Source organism: Onychostoma macrolepis, chromosome 07 (genome assembly GCF_012432095.1).
Source record: "Onychostoma macrolepis isolate SWU-2019 chromosome 07, ASM1243209v1, whole genome shotgun sequence".
In the NCBI taxonomy this organism is placed as follows: Eukaryota; Metazoa; Chordata; class Actinopteri; order Cypriniformes; family Cyprinidae; genus Onychostoma; species Onychostoma macrolepis.
Window position 1 is genome coordinate 27,912,550 of NC_081161.1, and position 14,280 is coordinate 27,926,829.

The following is a 14,280-nucleotide window of genomic DNA, read 5'->3' on the forward strand; positions in this document are numbered from 1 at the left end:
TACGTGTTGTTTTCCTGGTCTTGACATCATTTATTCTGATTATGTTCTGTATAACTAGATTTTGTATGATGAATTTGGAAACAAGCCACACTTTAAAATGTTTGGATTTTATTGCATAGCAAAAAAAACAATGAAGCCTGACGAAGGTCTTGGACCGAAACGTTACTGCCACTTTTAACTTTTCTAAATAAAGGGAGAGCAACAGTATGCAGATCCTTTTTGCATGATAACAAAATACCAAACCATGTGGCATCGCACATATCTACTCTGCAGTTACTGTGAGGAACTATTGCACGTTCTGTTACACTTGATAAGTGTCTAAACAATTTAATATTAATTTTATAATCTTTTTTTTTTATCATTTTACTTCGAATCAAAGCATTTTTTTTTTTGCTGGTGTTTTTTGCTTGTGTTATCTAATGCAGTGACATTCATGTGTTTTTAAGTGTGACTTAACTGTTTAAATTTGTGGTAAGCCTAGGTGAGGATTTCTGGTTGACAATATTTAAATGCTGTCAGTATTTACAGTTGGTTTTTACGTGTATCAGAAGAAACAATTCACATGCTTCAAGAGCCGTAATAGTTCACAGCTTGAGCATTTCAGACATATTGACTTTCAAATCAGATATTTTAAGTGCTTAAAATTGTCAATTTTAGTTAAGCAGCGTAAGTCAGAAACCATTGCATCTGTGGTTTTAGTGCCTCACTTAAGTTAATGGTCCATAATAGCCAATACGCTCCAGAGTGGTCTCTTGTAACCAATGGCAACCAAGGCATCTTTTTTTGCACTGGTCCTGGAGCACTAGAAGGGGTATATTATGAGGTGGCTGGAGTCAGAAGGGAATTCTAATTATGCTTTTACTCATTGTTGAAAAAACGTCATATAATCCTAAACCATGTTGGGATCTCAGGATCTCACACAGAAAATGCAGACCTGAAACTGAAATAATTTTTATGCTGAAGTGAATTTGACCTTTAACGTGAGAAAAATTGGTGTTAGAGCACATCTATCTACAATCTGTGACTATAGCAACAAGTCACTAACCTTGAATCCTTTCATAGTACTTGATGTAGTAATTCATGGGCATTATGGGGAAAATGTTGTTTCGCAACACGGATTTGTGGGCTTTCATGTCAGTCAATTATACAGATCTCAGAAGATGAAAAGCAGTGATCTCTATCTCGCATCATCCATTGTCTAAGGAAAAATGTTCAGTCTGACCAAAAGTCTGAAACCACGTCAAAACCGAGCTATGTTCGTTCGTGGGAAATGCAGCAAGAGAGTCCAAGACAATATTGAAGAGAAAAATTCTCATAGGTAAAGTGTAAATATTGTATTTATTGGGCTGAAACAATTTCATGAATGAATACAAAAGTTATAAATTTGAATTGTCAAGCTTGTTTACTTTATAGTAATAATGATGCAGAAAGCACAGAAAACAGGGTTGAGGTTCTAGCCAAAATCACTAACTCAAACTAAATGCTGACATTGTTTCTTTTTTCTTACACTGCCATTTTGACCGTATTACAATATATTTTGAATATATAACAAAAACTGTTCTTACAGGAGTCTGCACTCAAAATAAATTTTTGTTGCTTGTTGGAATCGACCCCATCAAGGGGAATCAGAGCCTTTTTCAGTTCAACAAAGCTTATCTACGAATGCCTTTCAAACGGAAGGCTACATCATACGAAGACTGCACAAATTAAAATTCACAAAAATAAACTGAAAGAAAACGAGTCGGTATGCTCGTCTGAGTTTGAGGATGCAGCCTCCCGTTTGAGAAGCACCCATTAATTCAGCTCATGCTTGTTAATAGTGATTAGACGTCTGATTAATTTCCAAGAAAAGTTTATTTCGGATAGATAGCTTTAATTAACCAGTTAAAAAAAAAAAACAGTTCAGAGGTTATTTTACGGTGGAACTGACTTATGTTTTCCACAGTTTTGACCCCTACACGACAGAATAGATCATGACGTGTTCGACAGTCTTGACCTTATTTCCATCTTAAATAAAATGCAATTTTTTTTAAACATTTCTATCATCCATTGATATATCTGAAAGAATACGTCAAGAGCACAGATCAGTGGCGAAAGCACATCTGATTGACAGATAAACCACAAGCTCTTATAACAGTGTTGTTGTTAATGTTCTGGTTATTTTGTTTCAGTGCAGTTTGTTAATTTTGTGCAAAGCATACTGTACCTAGTCATTAAACAGTCCATGCTTCCTAAATAGTGATGTCCATATGTTTTATTTTTCTGACATGGAACACTGTGAAAACTAAATACAAACAGAAACAAAGAAAAGATACACAACAATTCGAAGGACATCAACGCAAATAAAGAAATATACAAACATTAATACTTTTACCGTGTTTGCCTGGTAACCAGCAGTAGAATAGACAGGAGCACTAACATGTGTATCTGGATTCACATCTCGCCATTCAGTTTGTGCCAACACTTCCAGGTTAAATTAATCAGGAAGGGTCACGTGACATTAATTTTAGTCAAACCGGGAGTACAACGAAAATAAATAACACCATCAGAATTATGAAATTGGTACATATACACAGAATTACACATTTAAATTGTGAAGTCATGAAAACACGAATATGCATATTATGCATATAAAATATTAATTTTAATCCTTGAAATCACAAATACGTCATTCATAACTCATAACTGACCAGCGTCAGCCACATATACAGTTAAAGTACACTTCATCATTCAGCTTAACTGTGCATATTTATTTTAGACACTTCATGTCTTGTTCTATTCATGCGATAAACGCATGTCCCTGCTGAGCTGTGGGCTATGACTAATTTCATGGGTAATGCGGACAAAATTTAAAAATCAATCAGAGCTACAGAAATGTATCGCCATTGTTACAAATAAAGCTTTATATTATGAGAAGACTACTTTCTGCAAACTTTATATCCTGCAGTCATGGTGAGATTAGGTTCCTTCAATCTAAAAAACAAGAATCGAAAACAACTGTGAGGAATCGATTCTTGGAATCGAATCCCATCTATTCCAGAACCAGGAATCGGACTCGAAAATTTCAGAATCGAATAGCCCTATTTCTAGTCTTGTTGTAACAACTTAAATTAACAGTAGAGTCTGTAGAACAATTTTTGAAAAAATTTTCGTTAATATAGATTTTGATTGTATAACTTTGCTATATGTTATATTAGACATTTCTAGAGTGCATGGCATTGTTTTGTCAAAACCACATGCACTTTGATCTATTTAATTCAACATCACAAGTAGCTAAATACATTATAAACACCAGGTGCAGTGTCTCAAAATAGATTTTTTTATTAGCCTTCTTATTCTGTCCTCTGCATGCGTGTGTGTCGAGCATGCATATACAGATAGCCAAACATTGCAAGGAAATGACTGATCAGCTTCAATGACCACTCAGATGATTGAGTAAATTTTCTCTTTACTTTTGCTTGAGTGCAATCATGTAGTTCAATCTCCGTTACATTATTTTATGAAACTGCAATATAAATACAATAAATGCTTACTTGAATAAAACAAACAAAATACAGTAACTCTTTATACAATGTTTACGTTTACATTAGTAAACTGCAGTAATGTTAGTTATGCCGATCTTTTGAATGTGAATATAATGCATGCTTCCAACATTTAAAACTCTTAACAAAATACAAACACAAAGTATAAAAATTAACGAATATAAATGATAGACTTACAAGCAAAGCTTCTTAGGGGTTTTACACAAGAGATGGAAGAAGATGAAAGAAACACGCAATCTCTCTGCTGCGAAATGGCCGCTGTGCTTTGCGTGCTTTTAGGCTATGTAGCATTACAAATAAAGTTTTGTCAAACTGGATTTTAACTCAACCTATGTCAAACAGCGCCCTCTAGTGGGGAGGAAGAAGTAATGTTAGACATAATACTCCCCGTCTGGTATTAAGTATAATACCACTTTTAATTTCTTAATTAGTGAATATATGTTCATTGGGTAATTTAAGACATAAGCAAGATAACCTCTGTAATAGGTCGTAAGAATGTTTTAACAGTACCACTCTTAGTGACTTTCAGTTCCAGTTTTCTGACTTTGCCATCTGAGTCTGTGATAGCTTTGGTGACCAGAGCCATTGGCCATTCGTTCCTTTTTACCTGATCGTCTTTCAGAAGGACCAGGTCTCCTTCTTTGATATTAGGTTTGCCGTCTTGCCGTTTCTTACAAGCCTGAAGGGATGCAAGGTATTCTCATCTCCACCTTTCCCAAAACAAGCTGGCAAGATACTGCACTCTTTTCCATTGTTTCCGATACAGATCAGCGTTCTCAAACAATCCTGGAGGTGCGGATGGGGTACACACCTTTTGGGAGAGGATCATTGCTGGGGTGAGAAGAGGTGACTCGGGGTCAGTAGAAATGGATACAAGAGGTCTTGCATTAATAATAGCACATACTTCAGCCATTAGAGTTGACAGCATTTTGTGAGTCAAATGCAAGGAGCTGATTTGAGGAAGCATGGAGTCCAAAATCCGTCTTGAAAGACCGATCATCCTCTCCCAAACTCCCCCCATGTGAGACGAATGAGGTGGGTTAAAGATCCATTTGCAACCTTTATCACTAAGGTATTTTGTCACACTGGGATCTTTGGAAGAGACCACAAGCATGTTCAGCTCTCTGCATGCTCCTGTGAAATTAGTACCGCAGTCGGATCGTATAATCTTTGCCGGGCCTCGAATGGCAAAGAACCGACTAAGTGCATTAATGAAGCTTGATGTGTCCATTGACTCTATCAGTTCGATATGGATGGCCAGATGTAGAGTGCGACATAGAGAGTTGAAACGACTCAGAGCTTGCTCTCTGTTGTTTGGAAGGCGTTGTCTGGTGAACGAAAAGGGAGGGGTGCTACCCAGCTATTAGTGGCATCCATGAACATTTCTTTGTCCATTAACTGAATGAACTGCCTATGCTCAACTGAGGGGGCTATCTTTTCATCATCTTTCGTGCTTTTGAAGATTGAGGCGGCTGATGGGCTGGGAGCAAGCTGAGGCTGTGCAGTTAATTTCAAAACACTTGGCTGTGCAGTTAATTTCTCCTTGAGGTAGAGCTTATTGTGACATGAGCTAAAGCAGGATGGACGCCCATCTTCTGGAATGTTTGTGCGGTAAACACTCACAGTTGAGGGCTTGTGAGCAGCACCAAAACAGACCTCGCCGACCACAACCCAGCCAAGGTCCAGTCTTTGAGTATAGGGAGCATTTTGTGGCCCATTGCGTTGCTCTCTTACCTTATGGACTTTAAGGATATCACGTCCGAGAAGAAGTATTTGAGCATTTGGATCTAGAGGAGGGATGAGATGAGCAATAGATTTAAGATGTGGGTGGTGTTTTGCTGTTTCGGGAGTGGGTATCTCCGACCTGTCCTCGGGAATGCAGTTGCACTCAATGAGCGTAGGGAGTGGGACTAACAGACTGCCATCTAGAGGGTGTGCAATGAAGTTCCTAGCTTGCCTCCCAGACGTGCGCAGGGTGTAGGGAAATTCTGTACTCTTAAGATTGAAGAGGTTGAAGAACTCAGACCTGGCAAGTGAACGATTACTTTGATCGTGAAATATAGCATAGACGTTCAGTGATTTGTCTGGCTCTCCCTTGGGGTGAACTTTGATGAGACAGATTTTCGAACAAGATCGTGAACTATTAGTACCTCCACAGACCTCTGTGTATTTAGAGTTAATGGAAGGGTTTGAACTTTCCTTCTCCCCGCCATGCTCTGCGTTGGGTACTTTTAGCATCCATGGAGGTGGTCCAGGCTGAAGGGCTTTGACATGTTTGTTGCTGTCACACTCTGTGCACTGGATGCTTACATCACAGTCTTTGGCCACATGGTTGCTCGAAGAACAGCATCTGAAACAGAGATTATGCTCCTTCAAAAACGTTTTCCGTTCCTCAATACTCTTAGCTCTGAAGGCTCTGCATCGTTTGAGGGGATGGAGTTTTTTGTGAACGGGGCACTGTCTGTTGATATCTGGTTTACTATTCAGTGAATCGGTAGAGCTGGTTGTTTGTGCAATCTCAGTTTTGTGAGTGGAGATGAAGCTTTTCAGTGGTCCGCCTCTTTTCACTGAGATTTCTGGCTTTCGAAGGCAGTCGAAGATAAGTGGAACGTGAAACTCGGGTCGTTGCGCATGTAGGCTTCCCTACATACAAAATCTGCAAAAAATGAGAATGGAGGAAATGGTACCTGGAACTGAAGCTCGTATTGAGACCCTTGGGACATCCACTTCTCTTGGAGGTTAGGAGGAAGCTTGTTGACAATAGGTGCCACACCCCGCGCTGTGTCTAGGAAAGAGAGCCCAGGTAAGAAGCCTCCAATCTTTGATGACTCAACTTGTTCTGAAGACTGTGGTCCTAACCACCTTATTAGAAGATCAAGCTCCTCACTAGGGGTGAGCGATAGTCCTTTGTGAACCCCTCTACTGCAGCAGCTCTCACCACTGTTGATGGCGCTGAGGAAAAGGAGTATTCCAAGCTCCCCCCTCTCGAGGAGGCGGTGGCTGCACACCTGCTTCCGCCGGCTAACCGTGGACTGAAGACGGCAACACATCCTTCAAAGCCCTGCAGGATGAAGTCAGCGCTTGCCAACAGAGCCTATGCAGCAGCCGGCCAGGCCGGTTCAGCCCTGCATACTATGTCCGTGTTTCAAGCCAAACTTCTCTGTGACATGGACGTGGTGGGCAAAATCAAGGCGCGTTCTCGGAGCTCCGAACGGCCACGGATTTGGCTCTGCGCATTACCAAGGCAACGACGCAGGCGGTGGGCAAAGCCATGGCCAACCTGGTGGTGCTGGAGCGCCACCTGTGGCTGAACCTAACGGACATCAGGGACGCTGAGAAAATTATCTTCCTCGATTCCCCGGTTTCACCCAAAGGACTCTTCGGTCCAGCTGTGGACTGTTTTACGGAGAACTTCACTGAGGCACAGAAGACGTCGCAAACGCTGCGTCACTTCCTACCTAAGCGCTCCAGCCCGGCGACTGTTTCAAGCCGCCCCAAGCCAGCGTCCACTCAGCAGCCTGCTAAACCAGCACAGCCTCAGCTCTCGCAAAAGCCGGAGCCGGGGCTTCAGCAGTGCCCCAGATCGGCAAAGAGGTACCCCTTCCCCAAGCGTCAGGGCCCACGCCCTCCCGTAACGCTGGATCCTTGGCCTCAAAAGCCATCCTGATCTGCGTGATATCACAACTACCGCTGTGATAGCAGACCCACATACAATAAAGAGCAAATTTCCTCTCCCTTTACTCACACAGTGGTGTGAGAGGTTTCCCCTGTTGGCGTCCCCTCACGGTGAGCTGCCCTCGACGAAGATGTTCACAAATGTCATTTCTCCCCCTGCGGGTGGCGATACGTCATTGATAAAAATAGAACCTCTCGCCTCCTGGCTGCCAGCTTGGGAAGCCATCCCAGGAGTCTCGAGTTGGGTTCTAAAAAACATAGAAGTAGAATACTCGCTCCAGTTCGCTCGCAGGCCGCCTCCATTCAGAGGCGTGGTGCAGACCTTCGTGCAGGACAACGAATCCCACGTTCTCCGAGCCGAAGTGCACACACTGCTTGCAAAGGGTGCAGTGGAAGCAGTCCCCTTAGCGGACAGCGAGTCAGGCTTTTACAGAGATTCGCGTTCGATGGAATGGCCTATCAGTACACAGTCCTTCTGTTTGGACGGTCCTCTGAGGCAGATGGGAATCCGCATATTGAACTACTCCCAACGAGAGTCACTAATACCCTTTTAGAGGCCAGAGCTCCGTCTACATGGCACCTCTATGCCCTTAAGTGGTCAGTCTTCAGCGACTGGTGTTCAGCACATAATCAGGATCCGATTTCACGTGACGTGTCCCACGTGCTAGTCTTTCTACAAGAGCTGCTGGACAAGGGGTGCACCCCTTCCACGCTCCACATGCTTCCTGTCTTGAGTTTGGACCCAATGACTGTAAGGTCGTTCTGCTTAATGCTACCCCCCCCCCCTTCAGACAGGAACGGCTTATGACAAGCAGACCCCAGATTCCACTCGGGTCTCTTATAGCTCGGACTCGCGGGGACCACACTGAGTGTGCCTGAGCTGAGCTTGCGGAGCAGGCTTAGTTCTGCTTCTACTTATAGCACGGCGTTACTGGATGTGTTCCCCAAAGCAGTCGTCAATGACGACGCAACGGGAGTTACATTTCGATAGGGAACGCTCCGGTTACTCACGTAACCTCGGTTTCCTGAGGTAAGGGAACGAGCGTTGCGTAACTGGCCGTGCTGCACGCAAATCGATGGCTGTCGCTTCAGTCGTTGATGGAATGGCGCTTTGGGCCGGCTTATATAGCAAGACGTGTCTCACACATGCTTTGTACTATAAAAGGATGTACTTTGTACTATAAAAAAGGATATTTTATATCTGAGAAACTAATTATTATTTTTTAGTACGCTATTAAAACCTGAGTTACAGTTCATTTTAGTGACGCGTTTCTAAAAGCAGTTCGTGGAGATGGAGAAGACAGAGAGCGCACCCTGTTTGTTTAATTTTTTTTCCAAAAGCACAAAGTTTTGTTGTTATTGTGAGTGTACACAAATAAAAGTAGACACTTAACAGTTTTGATTGATGTATAACACTTATTTGTGTGACCAAAATCAACAGAGTATTTTTAGTGTATTTTGCACTGATCTTAAAAAAAACAAGCTGGTATTGCCGGCGATACCGTCAACCCCAGAGAGTTAATTACAGCATCCCGCACATTTATATTTTTTTGACATGCTTTTTTTTACATCACGGATAAGCCTAACATTACCTAAGACACCATCACAGCGTGCACCTAACCGTTTTATTATTACACATTCACGTAACCCAACCCCTGCCCCTAAACCTACCATTTGTCAATAAAACACAAGTTATAACAGGCAGATACAACTACCGTCATAATTTATTCAAAAATATTCCAAGTCTTCCGAGGCAAAAGGGTTGATTTGTGAGAGGAACAGAAGCGATCGCCATCTCCATCCACCGTAAAGCTCTTCCTGTGTGCTGCAGTCTGTGCGCGAATTCAAAAAATGCCGCCAGAAGAAGCCTTGGTTGTGAAATGATATTGGCTCTTGAATGTCTCGTGACCGATCGCGTCATGCTGTTGTGAAATGCTATTGGCACTTGTATGTCTCATGACCGATTGTGTCATTCTACAGTACGGGAGTATGCTTTTGAATGAGATGTGAGCATGTTAGCGGGGCGGGATCATTTTCAGCAATTAAAACCTTATCTTTTACTGTTGTCTTCGCATAAGGACATTCTATGGCTTCAGAAGGATTTGGAATGCAACACTACTTGTTTGTAATGCTTTTATACTGCTTGTTTACGGTCAGTTTCTGCAATAAATACCTGTGACTGCACTTATATTTGCCTGTTACGTTTTTTATATTGTTCAGAAGTGGGTAGGTTTAGGGTAGAGGTGGGATTAGGTGCTCCAATGAAAGTATAAATTTATATAAAATTATTTCTTGGTTTTTTTTTTTACAAATGCATACAAACCATTAAATTAAGACAAACAACTGAAAGCTTGTCATAGCGCTTGCATGTTTTGTTGCTCTTTTGTTGGTTTTGATTGCTTCTATTGTCCTTATTTGTGAGTCGCTTTGGATAAGTTGCTTTCGCTTTCATAAAACAATTTGACAGAGTATTGACACTTAATGACAAATTAAATGACAAACCACTGTAGTTGAGGTCAAGAAAAATATTCATGACACTGTTATAAAATTATTTAACAGAATATTAACACTTAATGACATTTTAATGACAAATTCAATTTGTACCACTGAATAAAAGTGGTCAGAAAAATATTCATAACACGGTTATAATGGCCTCATGACAGCCAATGGCAAAACCAACCACATGACAGTTTAATGTAATGTTAACCCGTAAAGTAAGTAGTTTCTTAAGTTTGATAATTAATCTGCTGTGTCATGTTTATGACAGGTTATGTTGTCCTGGTAATGTCAAGCTGTCATGACAAAGACATCACAAACAATGTCATCTTATCAAAAATTACTTTAAAAATGACATAACTGAGTGAATTACACTTCATGACAGTTGTCATAAACATGCATAAAATCTCCTTCATATTAATGACATGTCATGTCATGATCATGAAAGTGTCATATCAGTCTTATGCACACCCCTTCAAGTAAAGTGTTACCAAAACGGCTTTAGTAACTCGAAGAGGTCTGCTGTTTCAATTTACAGGCCCCCCTCCCACAGTAGTGGACCGAGATTAGCACTAAGAAAGCAAACCTAATCCCATTACCCAGAGTTACTTGAGTGCTTCATTGTTATAGTTATCTGTAGCCCTAATTGAGGGTCAGGGCTGTCACTGTGCTACATTAAACAGCCAGATTAGACGACCAGATGCAGTAATTTTTCAATGATCTCTGTTGGTTACCATGCCATTTCTTTGTCTATTTATTCCCAGTCTCCTTCTGCTTCTCATCATCAGAACTGACCATTCGCTAACCGCCACCTTAACAAAGATTTTACTGGATGGTATTTTGTTCCTTTTCCAAATCTTTAAATAAATCTTAAGAAGTTCATGCAATGAGGTAAACTGTGTCATGACCCAATTTGCTGCAAGGTAATTTAACACTAGAACCGCCACGGGGTAAATTTTAACCGTGGCTGTTTTTCAAATGTACATAACAGATTTTCAATGAAACATTCAAGTCTCCCAGTAATTGACTTTTACTAAAATTGTGTTATTTACAATCCCTTGTTGTTAAAAAATTGTTTAGATAAAACCAGATAAAAAAACGGGGCATTTATAGGCTACCTATAAGCGCCACGTGGGTCAGATTTACCCACTATATAATGCCTGTATTTTCATGCTGTCATTTTCTTGCGGCTTATGTTTTAACATACATTGCTAGGCAACGCCTTTCACTCACTGAATTAGCGGTTATCAGTTTCATAAATAAAGGCAAAATGAGTAAAAGGTGATTTATGGATGCTGAAGAGGTATTATGAAGCACTAAATACCATGAGTGATGGAGATGGTGGGGAGATAAGTAAAGTGTCCTGGGTCGGCTCAGTGTCTGACGGCTCATCTGACAGCGATCAAGATATCATATTTATGTTTTAGCTTAAAATTTGGATTATTTAATTTTTGATCTATTTGTGAACAGAGTATTAATAATAAACATGGTCTAAACATTCTTAGATGCGTAGCATTCATCATGTTGTAGTTTGGGAACAACCCAACTAGTAAATATGTTCAAGTTTATGTCACAATAACACGTTAACTAATGCAAAAAAGAAACATTACTTACTCGTCAGATTGATCTCCTCTACTGGATGAAATCTTGTTCTTCTTTCGAGGGAAATCCTGCCTTTACTCAGCGCGTCTTCTTCCAGAAATGAACAGTAGCCGCGATGAATGATCTCCTCACTCTTTGTTTGCGTTGGGCGTTTGCACGTGCGCACGTCCCACGTGGATATTTACATATGAACGGCGCGAGCCGCGAGGGGGCGGGATTGCATTAGAGATAATGAGTTAGACGGGAAAGACTGAACATCTTTAACTCTTTCCTCCACAAACATCCATTTTTCCCATAGGCAAACCAAAGTACAGTTGTACGATCTTTATACAAAGTCACTATCTGGAGAGAATCCACCCACTGCACCTCCCACCCGCCCTCAAAAGGCCTCCAGTCGACCAGTCGTCTAAAAAAGCTAAGCTAGCCTCGTTCAACAGGGAGGCCGAGATAGCCTCTGGCTCTACCAGTGTTTCATCCCTGGCTGCAGCACCTGCACTTGCACCTGCGCCTGCCCCCGCAGCCATAATCCCCGCCCCCAACCCAATAGCGCAAGTCTCGCGGCCACGGTCTTAAGCCCTTTGCTTTCACAGGTCAACTTAGCCCTTCAAACACGCTACCAAGCTCCTATCTTTGCCCTTGCCCACACCATCGTTCCTCCTGTCCAAGCCCACCTTTTACCCACCTCAGATTTGCTCAGCCTTGCCCATTCCTCACAAAATCCCACTCTTGTCCTTCCTCCTCCTAATTCTTTTCCAACTATCTCCGGAGCGCCCCCCAGCATGAGGCTGCCTCCGCAATCGGGTCCCGTTCCGGTCTCTTGTCTGCATCTCCCCCTATTTTTCCTCATCTACTTCTTTCTTTCCTTCTATGAGCACAGAACCCAGCGTGAGGCTGCCTCCGCAAACGGTGCCTGCCTCGTCTTTTCCCCCTGTCAGCCTTCCTCCCTATAACGTTACCTCAGCCCGTCCTCCATCCTATACTCTCTAAACGACCGTCCCAACAGCAACCCCTGCTCATGCCATTGCCATGGAGCCCCCATCTGTGTCCATTCTGCTCCGCACCCAAATCCTCTCAGGTATGGACGTGGACTTAGCATCTCTTCTATCTCCCATCCCGCAAAAAGATTGCTATCGATCCCTGGACTGTGGCACTTTTTCCGTGACCCTCAAAGATTCAGCCTCTAGCTCCAATCGCATTCATTCACTCACAGAATTCGTTCTAACATTTGGAAAATATACAGACGTAATCTGTTCAGTTTTTCCAAACAGGCGTTAGGAGCTAAATGATTATCTCTCTATTATCACTGACTTTTCTCTGTCATTCGGCGGCAGCCACTTTTACACTTATCACAAGCTATTTTCAGCTAAATGCATGTCAAGGGTCGCGCAGTGGAACCAGTGCCCCTACTGGGGTGCCCTTAACTTCGATTTGTATAATCGTGTTTTCCTCGGCTGCCGTAACATCTCCTGTGCTATTTGTAGGTCTCTCATCCATCAGTCCCACTCCTGCCCACTAATCACCCAAAATTTCCCGAACCCTCAGTCTCAGCCTACCTCCGAATCTGTCAAATGTACCTCATATGTGCCACAGTCCGGGTTAGATTGCTCTGTCCCAGTTAAAGGTCGTTATTCTTCCATTCTAAATCGCCACATTTGCAATAACTTCAACGATTTCCACTGTTTCTGGCAAAAATGTTGTTTTCTACATGTGTGTAATTTCTGTGGCGGCGCTCACACCCGGCCCGTCTGCCCCATGTACAAATCCTCAGCAAAAAAAACAATAAAGATCTAGAAAAATACCTCTCTTCTCCTGTGAATGTCTGTTATCTCTCAAGCTAAAAAAATCACCCTGAATTTTACTCACTATTTGCTTTCCGGCCTAAACAAGGTTTCGATCCCGGTCTAGAAAGCTTTCCAGATGCCACTTTTGTCTATAATAACTTACAATCCGCCCTGTCAGAACCAGACATCGTAGATTCTCTCCTCGCAAAAGAGGTGGATTCTAATTTTATGATCGTCCCATTCAATTCCCCCCTGTTCGACGTACATCGCATAAATCGGTATAGCCACCAGAAAATTCTCGGGAAAAATGCGCATCATTATCACTCTCTCCGCTCCCCACGAGTGCTCCATCCCTAGCATCACCAGTCTAATCCCCCTCTCAGAATTCTCAATGTGTTATCACGATGTCGACCAAGCAATTTAACTAATCAAATCCGCCGGCCGTGGAACATGGTTAGCAAAAATTGACATCACGCCAGCTTTCAAAGTCATGCCATTAAACCCCAATTTCTGGCATCTCTTCGGAGTATGAACAAGATGGCGCCGCGGATGGCAGCCATGGTTTGTCGGTGCTTGGTACTTGTTCTTTTTTTGTTTGTTTGTCCTGTCTTAAGCAACTTTTTCCCGATCAGCTTTACTAGAAACGAACTCCTGGACATCAGAAACGGCACACCAAATAACTTTCTGCCTACTGTGACGGATCAGTGGCCCTCCCCCTCATTATCATCACCACCCCGTCCCTTATTCGCCGCCCTTCACCAGGCTCCCGACTGGAGTGGGTGGATGAGAGGAGGGGCGTGGGATCAACGCGGGCTGGCGGCGTGTGGTGAGGCACAGCTGGACTGAATGAAGCCTCATCACCGCCGCTGTTAAATGCCCAGCGCCTCTCCTCGAGAGACCGGTCTCTTCCCCGTGCATGCACGCTGGTGTCCTCGTGGGTCCAGGAAGGGAGCGTGAGGACTTCCGCGCCATCAAGACGTGAGCTGCCGAACCCGCGGTCCGGACGAAAGCCGCACCCGTATTACGGCCGTCGGACCAGGATGTCGGGCCGTACAAGTCCTACCAAAGGCTGTGGACGACGTGTAAGAGCCGCCGCTATGATGAAGCCGCCGCCTCGCGCCCGGACCCGAGTGGGAGCGCGTGCGGCCGCCGGACTCCGCCCTTCCTGGACCCTTCCCTCCTGG

General features: G+C 43.0%; 1 protein-coding gene across 1 annotated transcript in view; it reads left to right on the forward strand.

Annotated features, from left to right (window-relative positions):
• Window positions 1-14,280, forward strand: part of galr1b (galanin receptor 1b) — a 72,652-nt gene that overhangs the window by 2,384 nt on the left and 55,988 nt on the right. The gene's annotated exons all lie outside the window — the stretch shown is intronic.